This window comes from Oryctolagus cuniculus, chromosome 12 (genome assembly GCF_051225735.1).
Source record: "Oryctolagus cuniculus isolate XC-2025 breed Fujian yellow rabbit chromosome 12, ASM5122573v1, whole genome shotgun sequence".
NCBI classification, from domain to species: domain Eukaryota; kingdom Metazoa; phylum Chordata; class Mammalia; order Lagomorpha; family Leporidae; genus Oryctolagus; species Oryctolagus cuniculus.
This window is the reverse complement of record NC_142878.1, coordinates 108,994,166-109,011,687: the sequence shown is the minus strand read 5'-3', so window position 1 is coordinate 109,011,687 and position 17,522 is coordinate 108,994,166. Positions and strand designations below refer to the sequence as shown.

The 17,522-nt window shown below is 53.3% G+C and overlaps 1 protein-coding gene across 6 annotated transcripts in view; it reads right to left on the bottom strand.

Moving 5' to 3' along the window:
• EDC3 (enhancer of mRNA decapping 3) overlaps positions 1 to 10,981 on the bottom strand; it is a 59,596-nt gene extending 48,615 nt beyond the window's left edge. For 2 of the 6 annotated variants that reach the window (XM_089310855.1, XM_051834621.3), the window contains exon 1: positions 10,807 to 10,950. The gene's annotated coding sequence lies outside the window, so the exon portion shown is untranslated. Of the gene's footprint in view, positions 1 to 10,465; positions 10,686 to 10,806 lie in introns of those variants that run through there. The other 4 variants (XM_089310854.1, XM_089310853.1, XM_089310856.1 and 1 more) reach the window with 4 other exon arrangements.
• Positions 10,982 to 17,522: the final 6,541 nt, after the last annotated feature.

The window sequence follows — 17,522 nt, the reverse complement described above, 5'->3', positions numbered from 1 at the left end:
CAGCCATTCTGGAAAACAATTTGGTGACTCACAAAAAATCCAAACCCACAGCTCTTGTGTGACCCAGCAACTACATTCATGGGTCATGCACCCAGAGAAAGGAAGACAGACGCTCACACAAAAACCCGTACCATACACAAGTGCTAGTATCAGGTTTACTTGCACCAGCAGCAAACTGCAAACAACCCAGACAATCTTTGACTGGTCAATCAATAATCTGCTGTATATCCATGTAGTGGGGGCAGGTGGAAAGCGCCGACCCCTCCAGAAGTTACATGCTACAAGATTCCATTCATGCAACACTTTAGAAATGACAAAGCTGTGAGATGGAGAGCAGGGGGCCGGTCTTGTGGCATGCAGGTTAGGCCGGTGCCTGAGACATCAACATCCTGTATCACAGTGCCGGCTCTGAGTCCCCACTGCTCCGCTTCCAATCCAGCTTCCTGCTACTGTGCCTGGGAAGACAGCAGGGTGACGGCCCACGTAGTCAGGCCCCTGCTGCCCACGTGAGAGACCTGGATGGAGCTATAATCTGACTTCAGCCTGGCCCAGTGGTGACAGCCATGAGGAGTGAACCAGGGGATGGGAGAGCTCTTTCTCTGTCTCACTCTCTCTTTAGGTTGCTCTGCCTTTCAAATAAATACGTCTTTGAGAAAAAAATAATGGAGAACACATGCGTGGTTCCAGGATCAAGGAGGGGTAAGCTGATGCTGCTTTAGGAGGGCAAGGGGAGGGGCCCTGTGGTAAGGAAGTGTCCTGCAGCTGGACCACGTCAATGTCAACACACCAGCAGTGACCCTGTGACAGCCTTACAAGAAGTGCCCAGTGGGGGAAACTGGGCAGAATATATGGGATCTTTGTGTATTACTTTTTTATTATTATTATTTATTAGACAGAGTTATAGACAGTGAGAGAGAGAGACAGAAAGGTCTTCCTTCCGCTGGTTCATCCCCCAATTGGCCGCTATGGCTGGCGCTGCACCGATCCGAAGCCAGGAGCCAGGTACTTCCTCCTGGTCTCCCATGTGGGTGCAGGGCCCAACCACTTGGGCCATCCTCCACTGCCTTCCCGGGCCACAGCAGAGAGCTGGACTGGAAGAGGGGCAGCTGGTACTAGAACCGGTGCCCATATGGGATGCCGGCACCGCAGGCGGAGGATTAACCAAATGAGCCATGGCGCCGGCCCCTGTGTATTACTTCTTATAACTGCATATGGTTCTATCAGTATCTCAAAATAAAGCTTAATTTAAAAGAATCGGGGCTGGCGCTGTGGCGTAATGGGCTAAGTCTCTGCCTGCAGTGTCAGCATCCCATATGGGTGCCAGTTCATGTCCCAGCTGCTCCACTTCCGATCCAGCTCTCTGCTGCGGCCTGGGAAAGCAGTAGAAGATGGCCCAAGTAGTTGGGCCCCAGCACCCATGTGGGAGACCTGGAGGAACTTTTGGCTTCAGATCAGCACAGCTCCAGCCATTGTGGCCACCTGGGGAGTGAAACAGTAGACAGAAGGCCTCTCTCTGTAACTACCTCTCAAATAAATCTTTAAAAGTGAACAAATAATCAATGTCTTCCATCATTACATTAACAAAATACATGAGGAAATCATATGTGGTCACCAAATGCAGGCAGTGTAAAATCCAACGCCCATCTATGATATGTGGAGGGCATGGAGGCTAGTGTCTACAAAGCAATGACAGCTAACATCATACTTTATGGTGAAATACTGAACGCGTTCCCTCCAAGCAAGCATCTGCTCTCTGACCACGTGTGCTTCCATTTAACATCACTGCAGATCCCAACCAGTGCAATACAACACGACACAAAAAGCCTCAGCACTGGAAAGGAGAAGGCAAACGGTCCACATCTGCAATGACATGATTATGGAATACCCAAGAACGCTGAGAAACAAGTCTCACTCCAAGAATGAGCTCGCAAGACCACAACACAAGCTCGATGCAGAAAAACCAGCTGGACTCCATATAACAGCAACAGACAACACCGGGAACTGAGAACACAACAGGGTTTTAGAAACACAGAATGCCTGGGAATAAGTCTGATGAGCTGCGGGAACTCTACGAGGAAAGCGAGCAAGGACTGCTGGGAAGCAGGAGGCGTCTACCTAGGCGGAGAGACGCATTCCACCTTCAGACGAAAGGATTCAGTGAGGTGCTGCCAACTCTCCCAGAATGACGTATGCATCAATACAAACTGTGGGGCCGGCGCCGTGGCTCAATAGGCTAATCCTCCACCTTGCGGCGCTGGCACACCGGGTTCTAGTCCCGGTCAGGGCGCCGGATTCTGTCCCGGTTGCCCCTCTTCCAGGCCAGCTCTCTGCTATGGCCAGGGAGTGCAGTGGAGGATGGCCCAGGTGCTTGGGCCCTGCACCCCATGGGAGACCAGGGGAAGCACCTGGATCCTGGCTCCTGCCATCGGATCAGCGCGGTGCGCTGGCTGCAGCGGCGGCCATTGGAGGGTGAACCAACGGCAAAGGAAGACCTTTCTCTCTGTCTCTCTCTCTCACTGTCCACTCTGCCTGTCAAAAAAAAAAACAAAACAAACAAACAAAAAAAAATACAAACTGTGAACCAAAATAAACTGGAAAGCTGATTCTAAAATATACAGAAAGGCAAAGTCTGCCGAATAGTTGAACCAAGAAAATGGAAAACAAAGATGTCTGACCTATCACATTTCACGTTACAGAAATCATGACACTTCCCCCACCCTAACTATTCTCCAGGCATGACAGCCCCTGCCTTGCTCTCAAACCCACTGGAGCTGCTCTTCGAGAACTACGAACCAGGTATCTCCAGAACGTTCTCCTCTCCTCCGCTCGGGGACTGGAAGCTCCTTACCGCCTCAAAGACACCTTCCCTGGCTGCTCAGCACCGCCCTCCAACACCTCTCCTCAACTTGTCGGTTCACAGTGTGCGGCACACTACCAGAAGAGGGCAAAGGACCTTATCTGTCTTGTTCAGCCAGTAAGAGCACCCAGAATATAAGAGGAACTCAATTCAGGGATTTAATCAATGAGTGAAGCTAGACACAGTAAATGTGACAGAAGTTAGCCACTCAAAGTCTGTAGTATCTATTTATACCTAAATGCCTTGGCTCTTCTTGAAAATGGTTCTAAAAATACAGCACTTTTAAAGCATCCTCCGCGTGAAATCCTATACAAGAAATGAAATTAACACCTCTGGAATCACGGAAGTCAGGAAATAGAAGTTGAAATAAACCTAACATACACGCTGAGCACAAAGGAAACACCACTGGTTTCCGTGACTCCTGCAAAAAAGAAATAAAATACTTTTCAAGCGTTTTTTTTTTCTTTCTTTCTTTTTTTTTTTTTTTTTTTTTTTGGACAGGTAGAGTTGTAGACAGTGAGAGAGACACAGAGAGAAAGGTCTTCCTTCCATTGGTTCACCCCCCAAATGGCCACTACGGTCGGTGCTGTGCTGATCGGAAGCCAGGAGCCAGGTGCCTCTCCTGGTCTCCCATGTGGGTGCAGGGCCCAAGCACTTGGGCCGTCCTCCACTGCACTCCCTGGCCACAGCAGAGAGCTGGCCTAGAAGAGGGGCAACTGGGACAGAATCCGGTGTCCACATGGGATGCCAGCGCTGCAGGCGGAGGATTAACCTAGTGAGCCGCGGAGCCAGCCCTCAAGCTGTTTTCAAATACAAATTTCAGACATATGCCTACATAAAATGTTAAGTCTAAAAGAAGCAAAAAGAGCAAAAAAAAAAAAAAAAAAAAAAAAGCGCATGAAGATTCGATAAAAAGAACGTTCATATAGTAAAGCGTCTGTCCCGTAAGAAGCAAAGCATGAGCAAGCCCAGCCCAGGGTGAGTCGGCGCCAAGCCCTCCTCTAGTGCTCTCCCGCGCCGGTGCCACGAGCCAGGTCGAGAAACAGGAAACAAAGGCAGCAGTGCCGCAGCAGGCTCAGCCACAGGATCCTTACAGTAGAGAAGACTTCACACACACACACACACACACACACACACACGGAACCCCCACATGCCCACCGCCCGGGGCAACAATTATCCACGGACGTGTAAATATTGAAGAGAGCAAGCTGGGGCCAGTGCTGTGGCATAGTAGGCTAAGCCCTCCCATATGGGTGCCAGTTCAAGTCCTGGCTGCTCCTCTTGACATCCCGCTCTCTGCTATGGCCTGGGAAAGCAGCAGAAGACGGCCCAAGTGCTTGGGCCCCTGCACCCACGTGGGAGACCTGGAGGAAGCTCCTGGCTCCTGGCTTCCAATCAGCACAGTCCTAGCGGTTGCGACCATTGAACCAGGGAGACCTTTCTCTTTGTCTCTCCCTCTCACCCTCCCTAACTCCGTCTCTCAAATAAATAAATAAAAACTTAAAAAAAAAAAAGACAGCAAAAAAGTCTCCAATACAACGCAGCTTTCACAATGCTGCCGAAGAGCACAGAGCACACACACTTCAGGCTCATGTCCCTTTCCTGTCAGCCTTTGTCTATTTCATGTCACAGAAGCACAAGTTTCCTTTGCTGTCATTAATACCCCATCATAAGCCTTCTCTGATACTTAATTTAGATAGCTGTAGAATAAAAACCTGTAGTAACAAGCATTTTAAAACACCAGAAATTCACCAGTCATACAAAAAAAAGGGGGGGGACTTATATTTCTCCATTCAACATCTTGTTTTCATTTTATTTCAGAGATCAGAGACAAGAAAGGGAGCGAGAGAGACAGGCAGAGCTCCCATTTGCTGGTACAATGCCCACAACAGCCAGGGCTGGGCCGGCCAGGAGCTGGGAACCAACTCCAGTTCTGCTATGTGGGTGGCACAAACATTTGAGCCCTCACCTGCCGGCTCCCAGGTGCCCCTTAGCAGAAGCTGGAATTGGAAGCAGAGCCAGGCACTGAACCTAGCACTCTAATACGGGATGTGAGTGTCCCAGATGGAAGCTTAGCCTATAGGCAAAACAACCACCTCCAACGTGTATCATTTAGGAACTGAATGAACAAAAAAATAGTTTCTGCTTCTTTGTAAACTGTTTCCAGTATTTTATTTCTATACTGAGCTGAGGAAAAAATGCACCAAATCTGCCTCCAGGACCAGTAACACTGATGTTATGCAGTCAAGTTTATATTAGGCTAATAAAAACTGAGTAGAAATTTTAACACTTTGAAAATGTGAGTGCTAGTTGACAAGTATATATTTTCCCATTTATTTCTATAATAGAAAAAAATGCTTTAAAGGAACTACCAGAGACAGGCATTTGGCGTAGTGGTTAAGACACTGCGTTGGGGCCAGCGCCATGGCTCAATAGGCTAATCCTCCGCCTAGCGGTGCCAGCACACCGGGTTCTAGTCCCGGACGGGGCGCTGGATTCTGTTCCGGTTGCCCCTCTTCCAGGCCAGCTCTCTGCTGTGGCCAGGGAGTGCAGTGGAGGATGGCCCAAGTGCTTGGGCCCTGCACCCCATGGGAGACCAGGAGAAGCACCTGGTTCCTGCCTTCCCATCAACGTGGTGCGCCGGCCGCGGTGCACTGCCCGCGGCGGCCATTGGAGGGTGAACCAACGGCATAGGAAGACCTTTCTGTCTCTCTCTCTCTCACTGTCCACTCTGCCTGTAAAAAAAAAAAAGACACTGCGTTGGGACATCCGCATACCATGTGGGAATTCATGGGTTCAGTGCCTGGCTTTGCTCCAAATTCCAACTTGCACCAATGCAGACCCTGTGATCAGTGGTGATGGCTCAGCCATTGTGTTCCTGCCCTATTACCCACATGGGAGACCTGAACTTGGTTCCCAGTTGCAGGCAACCAGGAGGTGAACCAGAGGATGGGAGCTCGCTCTCTCAAATAAATAAAAATTTTCAAAGTAACCACTGAATGTTTAACTGCGTTTCCTTTTCTCAGACACTCCCCTCTATAAAGTGTGACCATGAATGCGTGACTCGGTGGGGCTAGCACTGTGGGTGTTTGCACCCTGTATCAGAGCACCAGTCTGAACCCCGGCTGCTCCGCTCCCAATCCAGCTCCTATTAATGCACCCTAGGAGCCAGCAGATGCCGGCTCTGCTGGCTCAAGTACTTGGGTCTCTGCCACCTCTGCGGGGTCCCAGGTGGGAGCTGCAGGTGCCCGTGCTCCAGCCTCACCCAGGACTGGCTGCTGCAGGCATCTGGGGAGTGGGTCAGTGGATGGAAGATCAAGCTCTTGCTCTTCCTTTCAAGTAGGTGAAAAAAGAACTTTTCAAGGAGGTTTATTTTATAAAGAAGTCTTTCATTAGCCAGCGCCACAGCTCAACAGGCTAAACCTCTACCTTGCAGCGCTGGCACATCGGGTTCTAGTCCCGGTCGGGGCGCCGGATTCTGTCCCGGTTGCCCCTCTTCCAGGCCAGCTCTCTGCTGTGGCCCGGGAGTGCAGTGGAGGATGGCCCAGGTGCTGGCTTCAGATCAGTGTGATGCACCGGCCAAGGCGGCCATTGGAGGGTGAACCAATGGCAAAAAGGAAGGCCTTTCTCTCTCTCTCTCTCTCTCACTGTCCACTCTGCCTGTCCAAAAAAAAAAAAAAAAGGGCAACAGAAGGTGGCCCAAGTACTGCCACCCACATGGAGACAGGCTCAGCACATGGAGACAGGCTCAGCCCTTGTCACTGTGGCCAGCCATTTAGGAGTGAACCAGTCGATAGAAGATTTGTCTCTCCCTCTCCGTCACTCTGCCTTTCAAATAAATAAATCTTTAAAAAAAAAAAAAAGATGGGGTCAGCGCTGTGGCATTGCGGGTAAAGCCGCTGTCTGCAGTGTTGGCATCCCACATGGGCATCAGTTCGAGACCCGGCTGCTCCACTTCCAACCCAGCTCTCTACTATGGCCTGCGAAAGCAGTGGAAGATGGCCCAAGTCCTTGGGCCCCTGCACCCGTGTGGGAGACCCGGAAGAAGCTCCTGGCTCCTGGCTTTGGATCAGCCACAGATCCAGCCGTTGCGGCCAATCGGGGACTGAACCAGTGGATGGAAGACCTCTCTCTCTCCCTCTCTCTGCCTCTCCTCTCTCTAACTGACTTTCAAATAAATAAATAAATAAATCTTTGAAAAAAAGAAAAAGAAAAGAAAAGAAAGCATCTAGCACAATTCTAGTACTAAATCCCCACCTTCCATATTCCATAGGCAACAGTAGAAAAAAAGCAGAGTTGCGAGGTCAAACATCCCAGCACTGGTTCGCTTTTGGACGTCCTTAAGCAGTGTGACCTGGTGAATGATCTGAGTCCCAACGACCTCAACCACAGGACAGGACTCACCTCTAAGACTACAGGAGGGGAGCCGGCGCTGTGGCGCAGCAGGTTAAAGCCCTGGCCTGAAGCGTCGGCATCCCATATGGGCGCCGATTCAAGCCCCGGCTGCTCCTCTTCCAATCCTGCTCTCTGCTATGGCCTGGGAAAGCAGTAGAAGATGGCCCAAGTCCTTGGGCGCCTGCACCCACGTGGGAGACCTGGAAGAAGCTCCTGGCTCCTGGCTTCAGATCAGCCCAGCTCCAGCCGTTGCAGCCATCTGGGAAGTGAACCAGTGGATGGAAGACTTCTCTGTCTCTAACTCTCTCTGTAACTCTGTCTTTCAAATAAAATAAAATAAATCTTTAAAAAAAATTGCTTAAAAAAAAAAAAAAAGGCCTCAGGAGGAAGTCCACATCGCGTATCACACACCGCATTTCCGTTCACATATCTCCTTTCAGCAACGAGACTACTACTGCTCACACATGGGACCAAGCCTGTAAACAATCAAACACAGCGGCCGGTGCTGCGGCTCACTAGGCTAAGGGCCTTGCGGTGCCGGCATGCCGGGTTCTAGTCCCGGTCGGGGCGCTGGATTCTGTTCCGGTTGCCCCGCTTCCAGGCCAGCTCTCTGCTGTGGCCTGGGAGTGCAGTGGAGGACGGCCCAAGTGCTTGGGCCCTGCACCCCATGGGAGACCAGGATAAGTACCTGGTTCCTGCCATCAGACCAGCGCGGTGTGCCGTCCGCAGCGGCCATTGGAGGGTGAACCAACGGCAAAGGAAGACCTTTCTCTCTGTCTCTCTCACTGTCCACTCTGCCTGTCAAAAAAAATAATAATAATCAAACACAGCGGCACCAGCCCTGCAGCGCAGTGGGTTAATCCTCTGCCTGCAACACCGGCATTCCACATGGGTGTCAGTTCCAGTCCCGGCTGCTCCTCTTCTGATCCAGCTCCCTGCTAAGGCCTGGGAAAGCAATGGAAGACAGACCAAGTGCTTGGGCCCCTGCACCCGCGTGGGAGACCCAAAAGAAGCTCCTGGCTTCGGATCGGCCCAACTCCGGCTGTTGCAGCCATCTGAGGAGTGAACCAGCGGATGGAAGACCTTTCTGTCTGTCTCTACCTCTCAGTCTGTAACTACCTCGCAAATAAATTAAAAACATTTCAAAAAATCAAACACAGCAACAAAAATGCATGAATCCCCTCTAGAACACCTCGGAAGTGAAGTCCCAGTCTTCAGACTGGAACAGAGTGGTAGTCAAGCCAGGGCATCAACTTCCACACCTCCCCCCCTCCCCAACCCTCCCCAACCCTCCCCAACCCTCCCCTCCCCTCCCTCCCTCCCTCCCTCCCTCCCTCCCTCCCTCCCTCCCTCCCTCCTTCCTTCCTTCCAAAGATTTTATTTAAGATTTGAGAGGTAGAGTTACAGACAGTGAGAGGAAGAGACAGGTCTTCCTTCCGCTGCTTCACTCCCCAGACAGCCGCAATGGCTGGAGCTAAGCTGATCCGAAGCCAGGAGCTTCTCCCGGGTCTCCCACGTGGGTGCAGGGGCCCAAGCACTTGGGCCATCTTCTGCTTTCCCAGGCCACAGCAGAGAGCTGGATAGGAAGAGGAGCAGCCGGGACTAGATCCGGCGCCCATATACATAGGATGCCGATGCCGGAGGCGGAGGATTAACCTACTGCGCCACGGCGCAGCCCCCACACTGCTCTTTCATACACCTGACTATGTGATAATTAGGTACCAAAAAGCTTTTGACTCTACAATTTGTTATTTTATGAATGGCTAAGAATCAGTTAATCTGGCCCGCTACCAATAAAGCTTTTCTGGAATACAGCCACACTCAATTGCCCATCATCCATGGGGGTTTCTGCACTACAAGGAGAGCTTAGCCGTAAAGACAGAAAGCACACACCCACAAGGCCTACCTCCAGCTCTTCACAGAAAACCTTCATGGGGGCTCATGTCTGGCACAGCGGCACCCCTACCAGGGAGCACCGCCTCCCGTCCCGCTGCTCCGCTTCTGATCGCGCTCCCTACCAATGCACCTGGGAAACAGCAGACGGCCAAGCCCCTGGCCCTGCACCCACATGGGAGACGCCGCCCGAGTTCCAGGCTCGTGGCCCACCTGGCCGTGCAGCCTTCTGCGAAGTGAGCCAGCTCATGGAAATCTGTCTCTCCCTCTCTCTGTCACTCTGCCTTTCAGATAAATAAATCTTTTAAAAAATAAAAAAACTAGAAGTCTGATGACCTGTGCTTCAGGATACAATTCTGTATGAAAACTGGAATGGACAGAAGTTCAAAAAGAAAAAGGAAAAACAGGGAACGGGCAAATTCCCAGAATGATAAAAATGACCCGAACTAACTCAAGAAGCAACAGAAAACCTAGACAGAAGTACATGAACCACAGAGGCTGCATCAGGAATCACGTCTTCCCCGAAGGGAACGCGTGGCCGCGCCCCACCCCATCACCGAGGGGCCGTGCACTGCGCGGGGCCCACGCGAGGACTCGCGTCGGCAGAGGCCCCCCCTTACCAGCGCTGGGCAGTCGGGCCTCCACCAAATGCCGGCTCCCTCTGCACTTCGCAGAGGCACGGCCTGAAAAGCAGCGCTTCCAGGCAGAGCTCAGGCCGCACTCGGCGTCCCAGCTCCGACCCCGGACCCCACTCCGCGCGGGGCCCACCCAGCAGGCCTCTGCAGGCGGAGGTGCGCCCAGGTCCGCCACGGTCTGGCCAATCGCCCCCGGCTGCCCACCGGGTCATCAGAAAGCGCTCAACAAACCCCTCGAGAAACCGACACGCCGTCCCCAGGGTTGCGGCACCCGCTCTGAGACACAGAACCTCGGCAACACAAGAAACCTCGGGCATGTTAGCGCAACGCTTTTGAAACCACAGGTGCTGGCACACTGGCGCCGAGTCCGACCGGAGAGCTGCAACCAGCTTTTTTTTTTTTTTTTTTTTTTTTTAATGAAACGGAAAATGTCCGGAGTGAAGATGTAAAACGCATCCGGCCACAGTGTCGGACACTTCTCGCCTCCAGCCCCCCACCCCCCAGCAAGGGTAACCCAAAGGAAATGTCCACTCCATCCAAAGAAACCAGCCAACGAGAATCCTGTGTCCCCCAATTAAAAAAAAAACACACACGAAGTTCCCAGGCGAAAGGCGCCGCTGTCCCGGTGGGATGAACACCCGGCTTTGGCAAACAGCAGACTCCCTGCGGCCGGGGCGTTCCTCACCTGCGGCCGCGCGAGGGCTCGGCGCCGCGGAACCCGGGGCGGACCCACAGGCCAGGCCGGCGAGCGCCACGCCTCCCACGCACCCACACACTTCCACCCGCGAGGTCACCGCGGGTCGACGGTCACGAGCACGCTCGCGCTGCTCCCCGCCTCCCCCCGAGCCAGAGGACACACCGAGGCGCGGAGCGAGCCCAGGCCGCTCACGCCTCACGCCTCCCAGCCCACCCAAACCCGGGGCCGCCCCCGGCTCGCGCCACCGCACGCAAGGTCTCCACGGCGCGCAGCCCCGGAAGCGCCGTCCCACGAGCACCCACACGGCAGCCGCCGCCCCTCGCTCCCACCTCCGCGCCGTCCGGGCTCGGCCTCCTCCGCGCAGCACGCCAAGCGGGCAACTCAGCTCGGAAAGGACCCGCCGCGGGGGCTTCTCCACACCCACCCCCACGGCCGCCGCCGCCGCCGGAAGCGCCCTCGCGTCTCCACGCCGCCGTCGTGAGGTCACTTCCGGCGCGACGGCTCGGAGCGGGCGCGCCGGGAGCCGAGGGGGCGTGGCGCCCGGGAAATTTGAGAGATTGGGAGGGCGTGGCTCTCCGAAAACTCGGCGTGGGCAGCCAGCCATCTACACCCCTCCCGCCCACGTACGCGGGAAAGAGTCTTGGCTGGAATCGTGCGCCTGAACTCCGACTCCACGGCCCAGGCCCACGGGGGCCCAGCGCCAGCGAGGACTTTGCTGGGGTCCTGCTGGGTCCTTGCTAGCTCGTAGCCGGGGGACACGCTAAGGGCCAACTGCCCTGACCTGGCAGGAAACGGTGTAGTCCCGCCGCGGTGGATCCGTTGCGGCGCCTTTGTGGGGTTAGAATCCGCCAGTCTGGGGGCCGGGGCTGTGGCTTGGCGGGTGAAGCCGCCGCCGCCGCCTCCAGTGCCGGCATCCCTTATGGGCGCTGGTTCGGGTCCCGGATGCTCCACTTCCGGTCCAGCTTCCTGCTAATGCGCCTGGGAAAGCAGTGGAAGATGGCCCAAGTGCTTGGGCCCCTGCACCCACGTGGGAGAAGCTCCTGGCTCCTGGCTTCAGATCAGCACAGCTCTGGCCGTTGCGGCCATTGGGAGAGTGAACCAGCGGATGGAAGACTCTCTCTCTCTCTCTCTCTCTCTCTCTCTCTCTCTCTCTCTCCTTCTTTGTGTAACTCTTGACTTTCAAATAAATCTTAAAAAAAAAAAAAAAAAAGCGAATCCGCCAGCCTGCGCTGGGCTGCTCCGGGGACATGCACAAGCGCCACGCTCCTCCCTTGGGCGTTTTACAGTCTTGGTAGTTCTGTTAGCCCGAGGTGTCCGCGCCTGTCCTCTAGGATCAACGCGTAACAAAAGGAATCCACTGGGGCTGGCGGCGCCTGGCTCACTAGCCTAATCCTCCGCCTGCGGCGCCGGCACCCCGGGTTCTAGCCCTGGTTGGGGTGCCGGATTCTGTCCTGGTGGCTCCTCTTCCAGTCCAGCTCTCTGCTGTGGCCCGGGAGTGCAGTGGAGGTGCTTGGGCCCTGCACCCGCATGGGAGACCAGGAGGAAGCACCTGGCTCCTGGCTTCAGATCGGCGCAGCACACCAGCCATGGCGGCCATTTCGGGGGTGAACCAACGGAAGGAAGACCTTTCTCTCTGTCTCTCTCTCTCACTAACTCTGCCTGTCAAAAAAAAAGGGGGGGTGAATTGAGGGGGTGGTACAGCTGGCCCTAAAGATTCTCATTTCCTTCTCTAATAAATAAGAACCTTGACCAGCATTGTTGGAGGTTGTTGAGGGAATTCCAGGTCTGGTTAGAACCTACCACCTGCATGGAAACCCCACCAGCACCACCAACTGAAGCTGCCTGGCCATTATAAACATTCCCTGAAGGGCAGGACATCCCTGGCCAACCAGGGACTTGGACGTGAGCTGAACATGCACCCCGCAGCCCCAACTCCAGTCTGTAAAGTCCTTTACCCCAACCCCTTAAGCAAAGACAACCGGGATCTCGCTCTGAACTTTGTACATAAATACCTACCGTCCTCCAACCACCCTGTCGTCAGAGATGGGCTCTTCCACACGTCGGGCGAGTGAGCCAGGTTTGGGGGTCCAGTAGCAACCCTTCCAACCAGTTGGGAAGGCTTCTACTTCCTAGAGGATTATAAGCACAAGCACACACACGCATCACCAGATTCACCAGGCTGGAAGGGCCCTGGCTCTTTTGTTAGTTGGAGGTTTGGGGCTATAGTGAGCAGGAAACAATAGATACAGTATCAGACACAGAAGGCAGAAAGTAGATACAGTGCCCACGGGTCTGCTGCACAGGCAGACACCCACAGCCTCTCTCCTGCGTGGGCACCCTGTGCCACAGTGCTGATGACGGACCCACCGACACACTGTCACCGTGAGTCTGTTTACATTAGCACACTCTCAACAGTGTACATTCTGGGGGCTTGACAAATGTCTAACGACACCCATCTTGTGTCACACAGAGAAGCCACTGCCCTTTTCAAAGTCCTCCAAGCTCCACTGTTCCCTCTCCCTCCTGGGAACTCCTGGAAACCACTGATCCTTGAACTGACTCCATAGTTTCGTTAGCAGCGATGGCTGGAATAGAGGTTCTTGGAGTCCCGTGAGAAAGGGATTCCGGGTGAGACAGAGTAGCAGTAAGTGAGGTAGCTAGGTTCAATGAGGTAGTGATCTGTCAGAACAGATGGGCACCTCTCCAGAGTGCCTGGTCCACGTTCCTACTAGGAACCCTATACCTGTAGGGTATGGGGCCCCAGTCTTCCCACCGTTTCTCCTTCCCCCTACCCTCTTTTCCTCAATGAAGGGCTTCCTGGGTGTGAAACAGGTGAACTTCCTCCTAAGGTTTTGTGTCCCAGTGTTAGACTGGGCACCCCCCTTGGCACCAGGCAGACATTCTCTGGGGCAGAAGGCTGATACATGGGCAAGACTCTGTTGTGTAAAATACCAGGCCACTACATTCCTATCCACAGGTGCTTTGCTTTCCTGAGGCCCCTTTCACACACATAGGCTCATTTAAAAAGTTTTATTTATTTTTAAAATCCGAATTACAGAAAAAGGGAGAGAGAGAGACAGGGAAGTCTTCCATCTGCTGGCTCACTCTTCGTATGGCTACAATGGCCGGCAGTGGGCTACACCGAAGCCAGGAGCTTCATCCAGGTCTCCCATGTGGGTGGCAGGTGCCCAAGCGCTTGGGTCATATTCTGCTGGTCTTCCCATGCCTTTAGCAGGGAACTAGCTCAGAGTATGGGATGCAGACGTTGCAGGCAGCGGCTTTCCCCACTATGCCACGGCGTCGATCCTGCATGAGCTAATTCCTGTCTTCCTGTTTAACTGTTGCATTTTTTTCCAGGATGTCATAGAGTTGAGTCAGCTTGGCTTCCCTTCCTCGGCAATATGCATTTTAGGCCCCTTCTTGTCTTCTCGTGGTTTGACAGCTCATTTCTTTCCATGCTGAACAACATCCTACTGTCTGGAGGCATCAGTTTGTCCAGTGAAGGACTTCTCGGTTGCTAGCCAAGTTTTGGCAGTTACGAATACAGCTGTGTGCAGGCTTCTGGGTGGACAGAGGATTTCAGTTCGTCTGGTGAACACTAAGGACTATCAATGCTGGATCTTTTGATATTTTTACGGTTTTTTAAAAGACTTATTTATTTAAAGCGTTAGAGAGATCTTCCATCTGCTGGTTCACTCCCCAGATGGCCACAACAGCCAGCGCTGGGCCAAGCTGAAGCCAAGAATCAGGAGTTTCTTCCAGGTCTCTCACATGGGTGGAGGGGCCCAAATACTTGGGCGTCTTCTGCTGCTTTTCCCAGGCGACGGCAGGGAGCTGAATCAGCAGTGGGGCAGCAGGGACACGAACCGGCGTTCAGATGGGATGCCAGCGTTGCAGGTGGCGGCTTACCCCGCTATGCCACAACGCCGGACCCTGGTATGTTTAGTTTTTTAAGAAACTTCCTCAGGCAGAAGTTGAACCTACTACGCCAAGCCCTGGCCCCTCACATGAATCTTAAAGTCAGTTAGTCAGTGTCCACGAAATAAAACGACAGGGACCAGGTCTCCCGTGTGGGTGGCAGAGACCCAGCTACTTGAGTCATCGCCAGCTGCCTCCCAGGAAGCTGAAGGCAGGAGTGGAGCCAGGACTCAAACGCAGGCCCTCTGATATGGGGCACAAACACCTCAACCAGCGACTGAATCACCAGGCTCTCCCTTGTTTAGCTTCTTAGTCATTGTTAGGACACAGTGAAGATTCCTTATGCCAGACCAGAAACAAGAGGTCACATCTATATTTATCAAGTATATTGCTTTGTAAAGATTAGTTATTTATTTGTTTGTTCAAAAGGAGTGACAGACAGCAAGATGTCTTGCGTCCACTGTTTCACTCCCCCAAAGGGCTACAATAGCCATGGCTGGACCAGGCCAAAACCCGGAGCCAGGAACCCACTGCCGTCACGGGCATGATAGCAGGCGGCTGGTTCGGAAGCAAAGCAGCCAGGGCTGAACCTGCAGCCCATATGGGATATGCCGACATCACCAACCAGGGCTTAACCCATTGTGTTACAACACCAACCCCGCATCCATTTATTTTAATGTGCTTTCCAGTCGTTTGTGTGCACACCCCAGGTTTGGGATCAGGCTGGGATTGACTCCTAGCTGTATCTTTTTATTTACTTGTTTTTTAAACAAACTGGAGCTGTGCAACTCCAGAGATGAATTGGAGACAGCAGCTGACAACCTTGCCGTGAAATTAAAGGAGATACAGCGCGCCTGGACGTGGCTGAGAGTCCTGGCACGGCACCTCTTGCTCCTGTTTCCCTGGGGTTAGGGTTCCGTCAGCCAAGCTGAAGGACTTCTTCAACTCACAGGAGAACCTGTCTCGCATCACAAGGTTCTCTCTGCCGCAAACACTGCTGTCCCTCCAGGCGGGAGTTTGGGAGGTCGGTGTTGTGCCCACCCCACCATCCCCATCATCTTGCTCCTGATGAATGAATAAAGGCAGGAGTCAATTACTGGAGCCATCACACTGCCTCCTAGCGTCTACACTGGCAGGGAGTTTGAGTTAGGAGCTGGCTGGCACTGGGTGTTGAATCCAGGTACTCTGATAGAGGACACAGCCCTGGTCAATAGATTTTCCTTAAAGGATTTATTTCATTTATTGGGGAGGCAAAGTGACAGAGAGACAGGGAGAGAGATCTTCCATCTGCTGGTTCACTCCCTAGATGCTCACAACAGCGGGGGCAGGGCCAGCCCAACACCAGGAGCCAGGAACTCCATCCAGGTCTCCCACTGCTTGAGACGCCGTCTGTCGCCTTCCCAGGGCGCACAGAAGCAGGAAACTGGATGGAGAGCAGGGGTGGGGCTTGGACCAGGTACTCCAGTGTGGAACGAGGTGTCCCAAGCAGCATATCAGCCTCTGTGTCAAACGCTGCTCCTCTAGCAGATGTTGAAATCAGGAAATGCGATGCTCCTAGTTTATTCTTCTTTTCATCTGATATAATTTGTAATGTTTATTTTCTTCCATTTGAAGGGCAGAGCGATAGAGAAATCTTCCATCTGCTGCCTCACTTCCTGAATGCCTTTATCAGCCAGGTCCGGGTCAAGCCAAAAACAGGAGCCAGGAGCTTCATCCAGGTCTCCCACATGGGTGGCAGGGACCATCACCTGCTGCTTTCCCAGGGTGCACATCAGCAAGGAACTGGGTCAGAAGCAGAGTAGCCAGGACTCCAACCAGCACCCTGACGCCGTGAGCTTCATCCAGGTCTCCCACATGGGTGACGGGGGCAGCCCAAACACTTGAGCCATCTTCAACTGTCCTCCCAGACGCAGTGGCAGGGAGGAGGATCAGAAGCAGAGCAGCCAGGACTCGAACCAGCGCCCATATGGGATGCCAGTGTCATGGGCAGTGGCCTAACCCCCTGCACCACAGCACCGTCTCTGCTCTATTTTGTTATCTTAGGATAGCAAACTGCTTTGTAGCTCAGTTGAATGCTTTGGAGAGTTCACTGGAGAAGCCTTGCCTCTGCTAATCCTGTTTATTTCTGTTGTTTATCAAATGATCTTTTTTCATTCTCTTGTAATTTTTTATGTTTTCAAAGATTTGTGTATTTGAAAGGCAAAGTGACAGAGAGAAAGAGGGAGAGACAAAGAGTGAGAGATCTTCCATCTGCTGGTTCACTCCCCAAATGGCCGCCGTGGCTGGGGCTGAGCCAGGCCAACGCCAAGAGCCTGGAACTCAATCCAGGTCTCCCATGTGGAAGGCAGGGGTCCAAGTACTTGGGCCATCTTCCAGTGCTTTCTCAGGTGCTTTGACAAGAAACTAAATCAGAAGTGGAGTAGCTGGGACGCGAACTAGTGCTCCAACATAAGATGTTGGTGTTGGCCGGCACCATGGCTCACTAGGCTAATCCTCTGCCTGCGGCACCAGCACCCCGGTTCTAGTCCCGGTCGGGGCGCCAGGTTCTGTCCCGGTTGCTCCTCTTCCAGTCCAGCTCTCTGCTGTGGCCCGGGAAGGCAGTGGAGGATGGCCCAAGTCCTTGGGCCCTGCACCCGCATGGGAGAGCAGGAGGAAGCACCTGGCTCCTGGCTTCGGATCGGCACAGCTGCTGGCTGTAGCAGCCCTTTGGCGGGGTGAACCAACGGCAAAGGAAGACCTTTCTCTCTGTCTCTCTCTCACTAACTCTGCCTGTCAAAAAAAAAAAAAAAAAAAAAAAGATGTTGGTGTTGCAAGTGCTGACGACCTGCTACACCTGGTGTTGGCCCCATAATCTCTGTTTTGATTGTTATAAGGGAGCATTTTTTAGAGCAAGAGACAGAGGCTTACGTCTAATAAGTCCGGTCTCAAGCTGGTCTGTGGGGAGCAACTTGGACTAGACTAAGTTACTGGAATTAAGACTTATTCTATGCATCTGCTCTCCCACAATATGGCGCTGGGAGAGGAGTAAACAGCTTCTACACAGCTGCCTCCAGTTCGACCAATAACCTGCAGGAGCTGATCCTGCTCCTGATCGGAGGAGAGCAGCGTACTCGGCATGTGGGTAGCA